The sequence below is a fragment of the Globicephala melas genome, chromosome 1 (genome assembly GCF_963455315.2).
Source record: "Globicephala melas chromosome 1, mGloMel1.2, whole genome shotgun sequence".
In the NCBI taxonomy this organism is placed as follows: domain Eukaryota; kingdom Metazoa; phylum Chordata; class Mammalia; order Artiodactyla; family Delphinidae; genus Globicephala; species Globicephala melas.
In genome coordinates this window covers 5,484,951-5,502,223 of record NC_083314.1, presented here as the reverse complement: position 1 = coordinate 5,502,223, position 17,273 = coordinate 5,484,951, and the positions used below count along the sequence as shown (strand labels likewise).

Below are 17,273 nucleotides of genomic sequence, written 5' to 3'. Positions count from 1 at the left end.
GGTTTTCTGTTTAACGATCTTGTGTCATGTACAGTTATGACCCATGATCATTTATATATAATTCTTCAATAAGACATTTTATCAAAAAGACCTTGCTAAATAGACTTATAATCACTAACTTAAGATTTTTTTAAGAAGCATCATTAAACACACGGCAATGAGTCAAAACTCTACCATCCTTCCCACATAAGTACAATCATTGACACCTGAAGGTATGGAAATTTAGTCTTCTTTCAAACTGCTCACAAAATGTAGTTCAGATATGATTATTCAAACTATGCATGCCTCTTTTCATTTGATATGGCACTTTGTAAGCAAATGCTTTTATTAATAAAAAGTATAAACTTCGTGTCACGTTCCATCTGTCTTTGTTCCTATGTGAAATTTCATTTACCAAAGAACTTCTTTGTTTTCAGTCCTTTAAAGAATAAGCAAAACTATTTTAGCTGTTAGAATAGTGGTTACTCCTTGGGGAAGGAATGGAGCATGAGGGGGCTCCTAGAATGCTGGTGCTGTACTGTTTTCTTATCTATATGCTGCTCACATTGGTGTATTCACATTTATAAACTTAATTTGCTTTATATATATATGATTTGCACGTTTTCTGTATCTGTGTTATAATTTAATAAATATTTATATTTTTAGAAAAACAAGCTTAGGAGAGGAGATTGATGGAGGATATAAAGGCTATTGACATTTTCTCTGTCTCTGTGCTATATGAATGATTAAAATACCACATCTTATTTTGTAACTTAAAAAGGTAAATAAAATTACATTTAAGTTATTTAAAAAATAAAAAGCATCCTATGGGCATCCTGGAGACAAATCATGCAAATGAGAAAATAAGAATAATATTAAAGTCTTGCACATAGTCATATGTTTAAAATGAGTGAAATAATGTTTATGAAGTCCTTATGAAAAAGAAGTGCAATTCAAGACTTTTTTAAGACTTTTTATATTCAGTCAAGTTGACATTTTAGTATAAAAGAAATAAATTCATGAATATGCAAGAAATCAAGAAATAGAGTCCAAGAGCCTGTTTTTAAAATTTGATTATGAACTTCAAGGAAAAATATCAAAATTAAGATCTCGATAACAGAGAAGCCACAGTTGGAAAGTACCAGTGATTAAAAAATAATACACTCAGATGTAAAACTAAGATTTGCAGAAAATAGAAAAATTAGTTATGAAATTGAGCATAAATGTTAGAACCACAGAATACATGTTAAACCGCAGACAACCAGGAAGTGATGAAAGGAGGGTGTTGGAGGTACTCAGCAGAACTGACACAGTTTTTATATTAAAAACATGCCTGGAACCTGACTTGGATGATGAAACGAGAACTGAGGTGACTTGTGTGATCTCAAGGCAGAAACTTTAAGAAATTGTATGCAATTTGCATCTCTTTCCCTCTGTCCTAGTGACTGGTAGTCCCACATGGCCTGGACCCTGGGGCTAGAACAACATGTACTGTCAATCCATGGGTTGCCCATTAAAAACAAGTAGCATGAATGAGAGGTAATACAAACAAGTGTAAACTATTGTTACAGAAACTTGTTTATAAAACATAATATTCATTTAAATGTTTTACACTTTGTATATGGTATGCACAATTACAGTATTTTGTATATGTTTGCATTTTTACATATAAAAACAAATAGAAATATCATCTTCAGCCATTGAGATTCTAGGATTATCTATTGCTGCCACTTTATCTAGCTGCTTGGGGCTCTAAAATGTTCCAAGGCACAGTGCTGACTTCTGGAACCTGGCAGAAAAATAGGCCTTCAGTATTCCTGCATATCAAGAAAATATTAGTTGACAATCAAAAATCATCAAACATACACAGATTCTTGCCTTCAAGAGTGAGAATGATCAAAAACCGAAACCAAAAGATTGACAATCACGTGGACTTTAGATACTGAAATTATCAATCAAAGAATATAAAATGTGTAACTGTGAATAACCCAAAATGCATGTGAAAGAGAAATAGAGGAAATAAAGAGAAGGCATAATGTATCTCTAATCTGAGTCTGAGAAAGAATATATAAAAGGAAAAAGAGAGAGCTCTTGAAGAGATCATGGCTGAGAATTTTTCAGAACAAATGAAGATAGGAAGCCAGGAACACAGAAGGCATGTAAATGACTAAATATACATCTACACCTTGGCATATATTCATAAAACTTAAGGACACCGAAGACAAAGAGAAAATTTTAAAGCAGGCAAAGATAAATGACAAATCACCAGCAAAATGAAGACGACTAGACTTAAGATGCCTTTTAAGCGAAGATGGAAACTGTTAAGGTGGTGGAATGCTCTCCTTATATAGCTAAGAGTAAATAAAATCAGCCTCTAATTGAGAATGTAGAAATACTATGTTTGAAGAAAAAATATTAAAAAATTATTTTTAGATAAAAAACTAAGAATTTACTAAAAATAACCAATTCAAGTAATAAGCTCACCCAGAAACACCTTCACTGACACACCCAGATATAAAGTCTAGCTAAATATTTGTGTTCCTGTGACCCTGTCAATAAATAAATATAATTAACAATGAATGTTTCTATAAAATAACAACAGAAGGATAGTCTAAGGTGCCGTTAAGTTGGTAAATCTATAGATATATTTAAATAAATATTGCTTTTTTAAATTTATATAATTTTTAAATAGCAGTGTTGAAGGAAAGTTGTTCAATTATTGAACAATAATAGCATGTAAATTGGGAAAGGCATAAACAGATATATTAAGTATTAAAATGTTCCCTTGTTGAAAGGTGAGTAAAATATGGATTAACTTTATAAAATTTAAAGGTAATCATTTAAATAATAAAAATAGAGGTAGAAAATTGAATAAGAAAAGGAAACTGAAAAATGAAATCTTGCTATTTGCGACAACATGGATGGATCTAGAGAATATTATGCTAAGTGAAATAAGCCAGACAGAAAGACAAATACCTCATGAACTCATTTATATGTGGAATCTAAAAAACAAAACAAAAGGAAAACAGACTCATATATACAAAAAAAAAATGGGTGGTTGCCAGAAGGGATGGTGGAGAGAAGGGTGAGCAAAATAGGTGAAGAGGATTTACAGGTACAAACCTCCAGTTAGATAACAAATAAGCATAAGGAATATGGTCAATGATATTGTAATAACTTTGTATGGAGACAGATGGTTACTAGACTTGTCATGGTGATCATTTCATAATGTATGCAAATGTCAAAGCATTATTTAGTACACCTGAAACTCACATAATATTATACATCAACTATATTTCAATTAAAAAAAAAAAAAGTAGTTTCCAACCACCCTTGCCCTTCTCCTGTGAACTGTTGTTAGTGACAACCATCATGTTGTACTGCCCTATATAAGTTGAGTTCCACACCAGACACTCTTTTTAGACTTTAGTACTTGGATAAATTTTCTCTCTCAAAAAAAAAAAAATCAATGTACTTTCATTTCTTAGAAAAGGCATTTTCATCTATTTTCACACTGAATTTGCAGTTGTTAAGGAGAAATATGTGAACCAATGTTTCCCTTTGTGTCCTGGTTGTTAGGAAGCTCAGTGCCAAATTTAATATTAAATTATTGTACTATGGTAATAAAGTTTTTGCTTCCTATAAAAAGAAAGAAAAGAACACTGAAAAATTCAGAAAATGAGAGAAATAGAAAATTATAGAAATAGGGAATAATTATTATAAGAAGGCAGGGAAAAAAATAGAGACAATTGAAAATCACAATTACACTAATTGGGCTGAACTCAGCAGTGAAAAGCCAGAGTTGTTGAATTGAACAGAAAAAACTCCATTACACTGCAAAACATTAGCAGAGGTAAAGAGGATCAGCACGTAATGGCAAAATGTGTATTTAACAATTTATAAAAACTTTTAAATTTTATCTAACAACATACGAGGGAGGAAGAAAGGGAGAGAAAAAAGAGAGAGGAAGAGAGATTGAGAGAGAGAGAAGAGAGAGCAAGTAAAATTGACAAAAGTATCATCATTCATGTTACTTTATTATATCTATTTTAAAAATAAGCAATTTGAAGGCTCTGATCACACCATTGCCAAATTAGAACTAATAATATATACAGAATATTGTACCTTCACACTTGAAAAATATACATTTTTTCACGCACATATAGAATATTTATGAAAAGTGATGGTGTGCCATGTCATAAAAGTAGTTTTTAAAACTTTCAAATATTTGCTAATATTGGAACTTGTCTGATGACGTTGCAATTAAGGAAGATAATGATAACAAAGGATGACTAGAATAAAACTACATTTGGAAATATAAAAATTAACACATGCAACTCGTGGTTTATAGAAGAAATCACTATGGAACTTAGGCAATTTTTAGACATTTAAAATAGAGAAATACTAGGTATCATAACTTGGAGTGTTGGGTAAATGGACAGACTAAAATTCTTGCATTAGGAAAGAAGTGTAAAAATTAATCAGCTAAATATCTATCTTATGATATTAAAAATAAAAAAACAGACTAAATGCAACCAAATAAAAGGAAAATAATAAAGATAAGAACAGGTCATAATGAAGTTGGAAAAACAGATGACAAATAAAGTCAAAAATTAGTTTCTGGGCTTCCCTGGTGGCGCGGTGGTTGGGAGTCCACCTGCCGATGCAGAGGACACGGGTTCGTGCCCCGGTCTGGGAAGATCCCACATGCTGCGGAGCGGCTGGGCACGTGAGCCATGGCCGCTGAGCCTGCGCGTCTGGAGCCTGTGCGCCCCAGCGGGAGAGGCCCCAGCAGTGAGAGGCCCGCGTACCCCCCAAAAAAAAAATTAATTTCTTTGAAATGACTAGTAAAGTAAATAAACCTTTGATAAGATTAAGATTAATCAGAACTGAAAGGAGAATGGGTAGAATTAAACACTATTAAGAATGAAGTATTGTACATAAATAATGCTACAGAGGTTAAACAAATAATGAGGCTATTATGAACAAAAGTATGCCAATATATTTGAAAATACGTGAAATAAATTCCTAGAGTTCCTAGAATTATTATTTAAGTAGAAGTTGATAAAAACTGATTTAAAAAGAAAGAGAAAATCTGAACAGCCATAAAACCATTAAAGACATTCAGTCTTCATTTGAAATTCACGTGCTGACTGTAAGCAGTCCCGAGAATTCTCATTATTTCACAGCATGGACGAGGCATGCATGGACTCTGTGGACCACAGCCAGGAGCCTGGGCAAGATGAGAGTCTCCAGAAGGGAGAATAAGCCCTGTCTCCACTTCATGTCACATATATTTGAATTAGTTTAAGGGATGCTTGCGAATGCATAACTTAATTAACAAAAAATGTTTCAAGAAATCCCCAAAAGAACAGTACAGGGAGGTCATTCTAAGACCAAAATCTGCAAACCAAGTGCTATAGGGAAAACCTTGAACGCCAGGAATGCTGTCATCAGTCAATGGTTTTGTTCCACTTAAGCTAGTCAGATCTTTGCTTTGCTATCAAAAGGGGCACGGACATGAGCCTCCAAACCATCCTGATGTGTCTCTCATACCCTGGGGAGACTCAGTAATTGTAAGTCATTCTATTGGTTCTGATTGACACAAGCTCCTAGTGGGTTTCACGGTGTGTCTGGGAGTTGAGATGTTTGCCCACTATTTTCTGAGAGTGGAGCATCAGTGAGAAGCCATGCAGCTGGATCAAGTGGGATGTGGCATAGCCACACTTAGGAGGGATTCAGATTTATAAGGCATTGCCTAAAAGCTTTGTAGAAAGATATTTCAGGCTGTTTGTATATGTCTGTAATAGAAAGAGGAAATATTTTATTTACTTTCTTCCCCCTACTCATCTCCCAGGGTCAGGGATTTTTATATCCAACCAGCTAAAGTCTGAATGCCCTCTTGGGAATGAGACAGACTGATTGTCCTGTGTCCAGAATAATGAATTGAGTAAGGACATAAAGCCATCATGTGGTTCTCATAAGCAATCTATGGGGCTGAGAAGGGGGTCCATAAAACCACTTGAGGCAAACTCAGTGTCCAAGGTCATGTCTGCTCAGGTGTCCTTGTTTGAGCAATACAATCTTTGCCTCCACCTACTGAGGTTAAAGCAAGCATTTAAAAATTTTTCCTTGTATCTTCAGAGATCAGAAAAAGCACACACACGCACACACACACAGTAGATGTTACACATATTTAACAACACTGCTATGAAAAGGAGGAAGACGTACTGTTTCTTCTCAAAATTTTTTCATTCTCCACTCCCTGATTCATGGGTTTCTAGGAGTACTGCCAAGGCAGAAGGGGTATGGCCATGTGAAACTTACAAGAATTTGAAGACAATCAGATCATTTGTCCTTGCTTGTATAATCACAAATAATAAAGGCTTTGAAAATAACACTGGCATTCTTATCTGGTTGCATTTTCTTGGTACCTCTGAGTGTACTATGTGGGCTACACCAGAAGTAATAGCTCTATGTTCTTGATTGGGCTTTGTCGGAAAATACTTTGACTGAAACATAGTCCCTTTACTTGGACATACATGTGTGTGATGTCAAGATTTAAGTTCATGAACAAGTTATTATATCCGGTTTCATATAGATGTATTTTTAGTATTATAGCCCTAAGTTCGTATCCAATAACCTGACAATTTTTAGGCTTTTAGTGTTGGCCCACGAGTCTGTGTAAAGATGAATTTCAGTTAGTGTTGAGATGATGTGCTCTGTGTCTAGAACACTTTTGACGTTCAGCCCACTTTGCAGAGCCTCACTGCTGTGGGCTATTGGGGGGTCCATCATTATGTTGGAAGGCTGCATTAGTCCACTAAATGCATCCTCTTTGTGTCTAAAGGTGGATTTGTTAGGGAGGCCAAGGATGCAAGGCCCTGTTCGGCTCTTATTTGGAGGTTCCATTAGAGAGTCATGACTTGTAGTGAGACAATCTCTGAATCTACTGGGTAAGCTATATATAGGCCCTTTCATGCAGAATCCTGGAGGCTGAGGGGTACTGATGGTCTATTGCCAAAGGTTCCAATCAAAAAGCTGTGAGGCCATACACAGATATGTGTAATATCGTGGGTTCTGAAGGAGGTATGGGCTTAAGGACAGCACTTGAGGTATTAATGTTTGGATTCATTTCAAGGCCTCTACCTCAAGAGATTAGGCTTTTTGTCTGTTGGCATGGTGCAGAGGCCGCAGCAAAATTTCCGCTTGTGCTATATGCTATCTGCAACATCCAAAGAAGTCGGTCAGGTGTTGGACCTAACTTCTTTATACCTGCTGGCTGAAGAACCAACAGTTCATCTCTACCAGTTGTATGAGTCACTTAGGGCTGCCATAGCAAGATACATAAACTGGGTAACTTAAACAACATGCATCATCTTCTCACAGTTCTGGAGGCTGGGAGTCCAACATCAAGGTGCCAGGGTTGGCTTCTAGTGACACCCCTCCTCCTGGCTGGCAGATGGTGGCCTTTCCTCTGTGCATGTGTGGAGGGAAGAGGATCTCTGCTGCCTCTTCCTTTTCTTATGAGGACACAAGTCCTATCGGATTAGGATCCACTCTTATGACCTCACTCAATCTTAATTACTTTCTATAAGACCCTATCTCCAAATACAGTCACATTTTGGGTAAGGGTTTTGAGGTCTGAATTTGGGGAGGTACAATTCAGTCTATAACATAACTATAAATTACAGTCCAGAAAGTTCCCAGGGTGGTAACTTGGTGGTACCGTGGACTTTGGCTTCATTCAAGGTTGATCCATTTTGTCACTTGTGCTAGGATGGCACATGATGTGATGTAAGGAGTTTTCTCAGAATTGTTACATTCAAAAATCATCATTATAAGAAAATCTGAACATACACTGAGTCAGTATTGTTTTACTATTTGTCCAACTTATTAATGATTTGTCATTCACATGACTTAGTTTCTTTCTTCAGAGTCACTGTTATTTCAGTGTGGAAACGATAACCACTATAGGCCTCTACAGTGTGGAGTGGCTCCATTGTCTGGTCAGGGCTGTTAAAATCAGATATAACTTGAGACAGTGTTTCCACTTCCACTAATCCCTCTGTGAAAAGACCAAATACTGTTTCTTCTAGTCTGAGACATTGTCTCAATTGTTCAAGCTAGACAAGCATCCCAGTGACCATTCTCAGTCATGCATTACTCTGACAGAGGTCACCAATAACTATATCCAATCAAGATATTTTTGCATTTAAGCAGCTGGAACATTTGTATCAACAATATAGAGAACCTTTTGGAAATTCCCTGGCAGTCCAGTGGTTAGGAATCTGTGCTTCCATTGCAGGGGGCATGGGTTCAATCCCTGGTTGGGGAACTAAGATCCCTCAAGCTGTGTGGCAGGGCCAAAAGCAAAACAAAACAAAAAAGAACAACAAAAAAAAAACCCAAAACAAACAAAAACCAAAAACAATATAGAGAACTTTTAGTTCCAGCAAGTCTTCACTGCTGTCCTTACAAGAAGAAAATCTGGATAAATTGAAAATCAACAATTTTTCTTGAACCCGAAAAAGAATTGAGTTTGCAGACAAACCACTACCCTGAAATCTGGAAAGAGAGGTAAATCCAGAGAATCACAACCAAGATCTGCTTATCTGGAGCACAAGTCACTTGAACCATGAACTGGTAAGATTTAATTGATAATGTTGACAATTGTTGGAGACTAAGTATGGACTAGAGTAAGATGAGAAGCTCCTGGGGGCTTTAGCCTTGTAGGAGACCCCCACACTTTTGTGGGCTTTACTTCCCGGAACCCCATCAGGTTCTCAAAATGAAGATCTGAGAATTATTCCCCTCCTGAATCTGCAGGGACAGAGGGAGAGTAATCCTTGGAAAATATGCCCAGACCTTCTCCATAACAAAGCCCTTCCCTCCAAGAGGAAAAACTTGACCTGAGCCTTATCCCAGAATCATAGGAAGGACATTCCTCTCACTCCAGCCCCCTCTGTCCTTCCTGTCTTACATTGAGAGGAGGGATTTTTCTAAAGGCTATACAAGAAAGAAAAAAAAAAAATCACTTGTGAAAGTCACCAGCCAAAGATTAAGGCTCACTATAAGAATGAGACTTAAATGGAAAATTACAGAACATTCACCCCCCACACACACACTTTGCCACCACACCAACAGGGTTCCTGTTGATCACAGATGAAACTGCTATAAGACACATTCTTTCCGTAGACGGGTATGTAGGAAAGCCTGAAGTCCAGAAGGGAGACAAAACCAAGGATGCTAGAGAAATTTGAAATCCCTGGCACCTATAGCTTGATTAAATATGAAACAAAGTTCAGATCCTGATAAGATCATAAATTCTCATGGTAGAGGCCTGTTTACCTCAATTCTTATTACCTGATATAACATGTCTAGAATTCAACAAAAAAATTACTAGCTGCACCAAAAGGCAACAACAACAAAAACAGTCTGAAAAGACAAAGCAAACATTAGAACCACACTCAGATGTTGGTATTATCAGACAGAATATCTTAAATAACAGTGATTAATATGCTAAGAGCTCTAATGGGATAAAATAGACATGCAAAAACAGAGGGGTAATGTAAACAGAGATAGAAATTCTGAAAAAGAATCAGAAGGAAATGCTAGAAATCAAAAACACTGTAACAAATTTAAAAATGCCTTTGGTGGGCTCATCAGTAGATTGAATAAGGCCAAGGAAAGAATTGGTGAGCTTGTAGATTGGTCAATAAAAACTTTCCAAACAAAAATTCGAAGATAAAAAAATGAATAATTTGAAAAAACCACAGAACTACTAAGAACTCTGGGACAAAACAAAAAGGAATAACGTATGTATAATTAGAATACCAGAAGGAGAAGAAACATAGAAGAGAGCAGAAAAGATAATTGAAGAAACACTGGTCAAGAATTTTCAAAAATGAATGACAAACTCCAAACCACAGATAGAGGAAGCTTAGACAATAGCAAGCAGAATAAATACCAAAAACTACTCCTAAGCATACCACATTCAAACTTAAAAAAAAAAAAGACAAAGTAAAGAGAAAATTTTAGAGTCTAGGGAAAAAAAAAACAAAACTGATTTCTCATCAGAAAACACAGAAGAAGAGAGTGGAGTAAAATATTTAAAGTGTTGAAAGAACAATCTACCAACCTAGAATTTTATACCCAGCAAACTTAGCCTTCAAAAACGAAGAAGTAAAGACATTGTCAGACAAACAAAAGCTGAGGGATTTTATAATTGATAGACCTGCCCTATGAGAAATGTTAAAAGATTTTCCTTAGGCAGAGGAAAATAATATAGGCCAAAAGCTTGGGTCTATATAAACAAAGAAGAGCATCAGAGAAGAAAGAAATGAAGGTGAGATAAGATCTGTTTTTCTTTCTTTTTTTTTTTTTTAACATCTTTATTGGGGTATAATTGCTTTACAATGGTGTGTTAGTTTCTGCTTTATAACAACGTGAATCAGTCATACATAAACATATGTTCCCATATGTCTTCCCTCTTGCAGATCTGTTTTTCTTATTTTTAATTGATCAGCTATGTAGCATGGCCGAAGAACTGCAAGTACAGTCCAGACACAAAATACAAAATAAAAGCCATATAAAATCTGGTCTCTGGCAAGTTCAAGAATGTTTGAAGTCTTCCACCTGCGAGGCAAGTGGGGGACCAGATCATATACCTAATCTTTATTCCTGATCCCATCTCTGTAATTTTTTTGAAGTTCAGTCCAGGTTTTTGTATCGACATGCTGAGGATAAAGTAGACTTTCTTGGGATGGAGTTGGTGAATCAAGAACTTTGTTTTATACATGTTAGGCTTAAGATGTCTATTAAGTAGTCATTGATGCTTCAATTCAGGGAGTCTCTTGACATAACTATATTAATAAAGCAAAATTCAAGACACCACTGATAGTGCCATAGATCATAACAGATATTTGGCAAACTTCAGTTATTTGGTTTTTTAATGAAACAATTAAATAAGAATAGATGGAAATTTGATGTTTAATGATGAAACACTGCAAGAATATATATTAATGTCAGGATATGACACTATAGCCACAATTATGACAAGCTTTAGCAAACAAATTAAGGTAAATAATGTGTATAAAATATGGATATGGTGAAAAATTCATTAAATCTTGTTGTAGCCAGATTTGGTTCATTGAATAGCTCCATTGATGCATTAAGAAATATAACTCAAAAGAAAGTAGTTTTTCAGAGCTGGAATTCCTTATATGTTAGCAAAGTGAATGTTTCAATATTATACTCCCCTTCTCTCCCAGCCTTCATTATAATAATTCAGAGGAGAGACAATTTAAGACTTTAGCCAAGACAATAAGAGATTTACTGGGGAACAAGGGAGCCAGATAATAAAAATTAGTGAGTTAAAAATTCACAATTTGATTAGGTGAAACACAGGGGATTTTTTAGGGCAGTGAAACTATTATGTATGGTACTATAGTGGTAGATGATGACATGCATTTGTCAAAAGCTCATAAAACTTTATATCACAAGGAGTAAACATTAATATATCCAAATTCAAAAAAATTACAAGGTTGAGGGAGCTCAGAATGAAATGCAGAATGTAAAAGTTATTAAGTATATTACAAATGTGTGACCGAACCTCACTGTGGGGGGGTGGCAGGGAAGAAAAGCTGCTGACCTAAGTAACTTTAGAAATTATTGGACCTGTAAGACTAAAGGCAAAGGAACTGTGTGTAAGCTCTACTCTAGTTGGTAAAATTATTTCTCATGTGGACGTGGGTTAATAATTCTGAAAATGCTATGTATGTATACTGGAATTAAATAAAACTAAACAGATGTTAGATGTGGGAACCAGGCTTCTCACCATTGGAAAGGGAGATTATAGATAAGCAAGAAGGAAGGCTAGAATAAACCTTGTAGAACAGGGTTATAGTCAGAGCCATTAGCCTGAATTCATGTTTGGCTTAATACATAGATGGGTAGATTTAGAAGTTATTATAGGTATATGTATAAACATAGACTGGGATACACACGTATATTTCCTAGCTCTGCCGGCTGAAAGATCCTAGAAGAAATAACACTCCAGTAAAACAAGCACAGTTAGTATCCAGATCTTTGTTTCTAATACTATTTTCCAATAAAAGGAACCAGGGCTCCTCAGAGAAATCACTGATTCTAGGGCTGGGGCAGAAATCTACAAGATGATCCTGAGTCCAGGATCATCTTTTAGTACTGGAAAGTAAGGAAGTGCTAAAAAACCAAGATGATGGGGGCATGCCAAAAGTACACTGGAGTCAACCTAAAAGAACTCTCGATGGCCAAAGTTGGAACAATTTGAGAAAATATATAAATATGTAGTATTGGATTATCACCTAAAGAATAAACTAAACATCCACAAATCCATGCTGATGTATGTAAATGATCGAATAAATAAATAAAGGGCAGTGAAGAACAAATTTTCAGTACGGACGAATTCCAAATAATTTATGTAAAGACTCTCCCATCAAGAGGTGGGGCTTCATTCCCCACCTCTTGAACATGAGCTGTGCTTAGTAACTAGTTTCCAATGAATACAATATAGGAAGGGGGGAAAATAGCTTCGTGTGGAAACCTTACAAACATCACTTCAGCTTAATTGAAGTTAGCATCATCAATGATGTCATGATGATAGCATGTACCTTTGATATGATGTAATGAGAATGACACTTCCTTTCTTTAATCTTCCTCCCCAAACCCATAACCTCAAAACAGTCATGAGAAAAACAGCAGACAAACTCCAACTGTGGGACATTCTTCAAAACAGCTGATCGTTCCCCCTCAAAATTGTCACGGAAATACGTCTAAAAATCTGTCAGTCCAGATGAGCCTAAAAAGACATGATGACTAAATATAATGTGATATTTATATTTAATATAATTTGGATGGGATTCTGGAAAAGAAAGAGGACATTAGGTAACAACTAAGGAAATCCGAATAAAGCATGGAGGTTAGTTAAATACAATGTACCAATATTGGTTCATTAGTTGTAACAAAAGTACCATGGTAATGTAAGATGCTAACAATGGGGGAAACAATAGAAGTATACAGGGGTTCTTGGCACTGTCTTTGCAATATTTCTATGAATTTAAAACTATTCTATAAAAAGTTATTAAAAAGTTAACACAAAGAGAAATAGTAATATGAACATTCCTATATCTATTAAAGAAATATTCTACATCATTAAAACCTGTCCATCAAGAAATAGTGTAATAGAAATTCATGAAAATTAGCCTGGTAAACACTTTTTCATTTTTTTCAAAATTCAGTTTCAGTGTCTTCTCAATTCTGTAGGCTTTCTTAATGTATTATTTATGTCCCTTTCCTATTCAGTTTTATACTTATTGATATATCTACCTATGTCCCAGTTTTACTGTAAGTTCCCAAGCAGGGACTATGATTAATTTTCTCTACATAGCCAGTGTCCAGCAAACATAAGTACGTGTAGTTACCGGTATGTGCTTATTAAATGTATGGAGATTCAGATTATGGAAGAAAAAGAACTAAAGCCAAAGTTACTGGAATAGAGGAAACAAGAAGATAAAACAAGAAGACAGAGCCAAACAAGGTTAGAGAAGATTAAGAACAGAAAAACTCAGTATCACAGAAAACAAGAAGGGGGAGTTTCAAGAGAAAAGGTCAGTAGTTTCAAATGCATCAAAGAGAAGATGGGGAATTTTTATTAAGATTGAGTGTTGTGGTTGAACCATGTCACCCAAAATAGTACGATCAAGTCCTAACCCCATACCAGTGAATGTAACCTCATTTGGAAATAGGGACTTTGCAGATGTAATCAAGTTAAGATTAGGTTAAACTAGAGTAGCGTCCCTAATCCAGTGCTTTGTGTTATAAGAGAAAGAAGAGGAAGGTTTATTCACGTAAACACAGAGACAGCACACAGGGAAGACAGCCACATGGTGATGGAAGTAGAGATTGGGGTGATACCACTGCAAACCAGGGAATCACAAGGATTGACAGCAACTACCAGAAGCTAGAAAAAATCACTGAAGGATTCTTCCCCAGTGGCTCTGGTGGTGGTCTGGCTCTGCTGACACCTTGACTTCAGACTTTTGACCTCCAGAATTGTGAGAAAATAAATTTCTATTGTTTTAAACTACCCAGTTTGTGATCATTTATTATAGTAGCCCCAGGAAACCAATACCTTGAAAGGGACTAAATGATTAGAGAGTACTAGGAGTGTTCCAGATAATTGTTTTTGAGGGAAGACAAAAGCCAAAATTATGAACAGCTGGGAAATGTATGACAGGTAAAGAAAATAATTACGTGATCATAAACCACTACTGCAAAAATTTTTAAGTGGTCAATCCAAAAATAATTTATGTTAACTACACATCATAGGCAAGACTCACTTTATTTTCCCCAAGAAATTATTATTTCCATCTTGAAGTACATAACTTATTAGATATTTTTAGGATAACTTTCAATAAAATTACAGTCTACCAAAATGCAGCTTAATATCATTATACAAAATACTGTGTTGAATCTCTATGAGTCCTCATTAGAGACTGGAAAAAGACCGATTCTAAGAGTTTCCTCTGTCCAGAGGAAAAATTGATGATGAAGTTTTTGGAATAATACACACTTGGAGTCAAAAAGGTGGTGAGTCTAGTGTTTAAATATTCAACTGTGGGATCAGACAGTTTGGGTTCTAATATAATTAAATAAGTTGCTTAACCCTCTCTGAAATTCAGCCACCCTATGTGTAAAAAGGGAATGATAGAACTATCTCGTAAGGTTTCTGAGGGAGTTAAAGTACGTAATATAGTACACACAAAATACACACAAAAATTAATCATTATTAATTATTAACAGATTAATAGTGTCTGGAAGGTTGAAGCAGTGTTAGTGCAGGGGCAATCAAGTGACTTTGCTCACAGATTTCTAGAAAAGCCTCATAAATGTGCAACTACGTTGTGTGTTGTACCCTATGGTGAATGCCTGGAAAAAGGACATTAGGGAAGGAACAACCAGTTTTCTCTGAAGGCTTTTAGAGCTTTCTGCACGTGCTCCATATGCTTGAATAAGTTGCCAAGGAGACAGCAACTTGTTTTTTCTTCTTCCTCTAAAGGGTTGAAACATTTGGAAGAGCTTGCAATCTAGTTTTAGAAATGCACCTAATAAAATAAATGCAATAATTAGGAATTGAGGCCATATGTGTTTTCACTTCCTTACAACTAGAATTAAACAAATCCAGAGTCACTGTTCTTCACTTCTATGCAAATTATTAAATTGGATTATGCTGGCGGTGTCCCCATAGGAAGAAGTAAAGGTACTAGCCTCCTAAGGAGTGGGAAAGGGAACTCTGGAATGTTTAGGGCTTCTCCATGCAAGTGAGAAGATATTCTAAAATAAATCTGAAGGATGATCTTTATCTAAGGCCATGCTTGTATAGTGCAACTTGTACATTGTTTTTCAGGATATCAAGGAGGAAAGATGACAAGGAAATGTGTCAGGATGTTTTAAGCTCTTTCCTAAGGGAGATCATTACACACCTGAGTAGGTAAGGGGAGGAAAAGTTAACCTCAGATCAGGAACAGTGATAGAAAATGACAAGCTGTTCCTGGTTTAAATTAATTAGAGAAAGGATAATGAACTCTTCACAATTTCTTTTCCTATTTTTTGCAACTCTAATTTGTATTTGCAATAGTAGTGGTGCTCTCAAAATGGTTGTATGAAAAAGAAGGCAACATTTTCTATAGGCTGACATTGATATATACTCAAAAGAGGGAGACGTGAGACAACAATTACCAAATTATATACAATTGTGAATGCAAAATATACCTCACTCATCTCCAACTACATGTATTCTCTCCTTGACTTCTTGGTTGAGTCCTCCAAAGCCTGTAATGCCAACTAACTCAGTGGAAATATGATGAAGGGGGAAATTAGAGTAGAAAAAGACAGTAGTTTATTCTCTTGCAATTCAGACATCTTTCCAATTTTTACAAAAATATACGACCTTGAAACAACATCACTAGGGTCCCTCTCAGGTCCTTGATGGTGTCTGTTCAAACGATAAGCTCTGAAGTGTAAACTCCACCAGCCTCAAAGGAAATCAAGCTCTTAACTGTTTTCATCAGTTTTTCCCTTTTTCCATCCATTGAGCTTCTGTATAATTGTTGCATGTTGAATTCATCCAGTTATCTGCTTAATTTGTTCTCCTACGTCCTTTTCTCTCCATCCATCCTAACACAACGGCCAAAGCAATGCTATTTAAACTGCATTTCCTACATTCCTTTGCCTTAATTAGATCTATCAATGATTACATATTGCTTATAAAATAATTTACAAATGTTTTATCTGGAATTCAAACCTTTCCTCATTCAAAGCCCCTCTTACTTCTTCCACAGCTTCCTTGTGCAAAACCACTGCTCTGCTGTCGATATTCTCATTAATTCTAGAATACTCTCTACACTTTTCCATACCTCAGAGTCTTTGCTTGGATGTCCTCTTCCCCTAAATTAGAATTTAATAAGTAAATATTCTTGAGACCTTCCCAAATCAAGTCTTTGGAAGAAATTTCTCTTTCCTTCAACTCCTGTGGTACATATTGACCATAATAGTCATTTGTTACTTAGTATGGATATTACTTACTTATAATTTTAAAATAGGAGAATTTTTAAAGTCTCTTAAGTCTTATAAATTTTTCCTAACTTTCTGCCCTATAAATACATAGAACACATTTGTTGAGAATGTGGCAACATGGATATTGAGAATAAATACAAGTGTTTGGGGCTTAAATTTAGTACTAACGGTTAACTATTTGCAGTCTGTTCTTGCTAATGGTAATCTAATATGGTTAAGTCCCCTACATAGGAACCTTCAAGTTGCGAACTTTCAAAGATGCGAACGGGCCCCTGTATGCCAGCTGTTGTACTGCACTACTATACTTTTCAAGGTACTGTACTGTAAGATTAAAAATGTTTTCTTTATTTTTGTGTTTGTTTGTCTTTTATGTATTATTTGTGTGAAAAGTGTTATAAACCTATTATAGTACAGTACAGTACTATATAGCTGATTGTGTTGGGTACCTAGAATAACTTTGTTGGACTTATGAACAAATTGGACTTAAAAATGCACTCTCGAAATGGAACTCGTTAGGGGACTTACTGTACCATATAACAACTTTGTGTTATGAAATAATAACATGTTGGTAATTTTCTTATGTTCTTCTAAATATCTTTGAAATAAATACTTGGTTTTAAAAATATTGATGAAAATAAAAAGGAAACAAAAGCACTCAACTGATGACTTGGCCATCA

The 17,273-nt window shown here is 35.5% G+C and overlaps 2 protein-coding genes across 3 annotated transcripts in view; one reads left to right on the top strand and one right to left on the bottom strand.

Moving 5' to 3' along the window:
• The window catches only part of CFH (complement factor H), a 125,209-nt gene that overhangs the window by 13,545 nt on the left and 94,391 nt on the right, over positions 1 to 17,273 (top strand). For both annotated transcript variants that reach the window (XM_060294655.2, XM_030884113.3), the window contains exon 3: positions 16,816 to 16,909. The gene's annotated coding sequence lies outside the window, so the exon portion shown is untranslated. The remainder of the gene's footprint in view (positions 1 to 16,815; positions 16,910 to 17,273) is intronic.
• The window catches only part of KCNT2 (potassium sodium-activated channel subfamily T member 2), a 405,220-nt gene that overhangs the window by 383,629 nt on the left and 4,318 nt on the right, over positions 1 to 17,273 (bottom strand). The gene's annotated exons all lie outside the window — the stretch shown is intronic.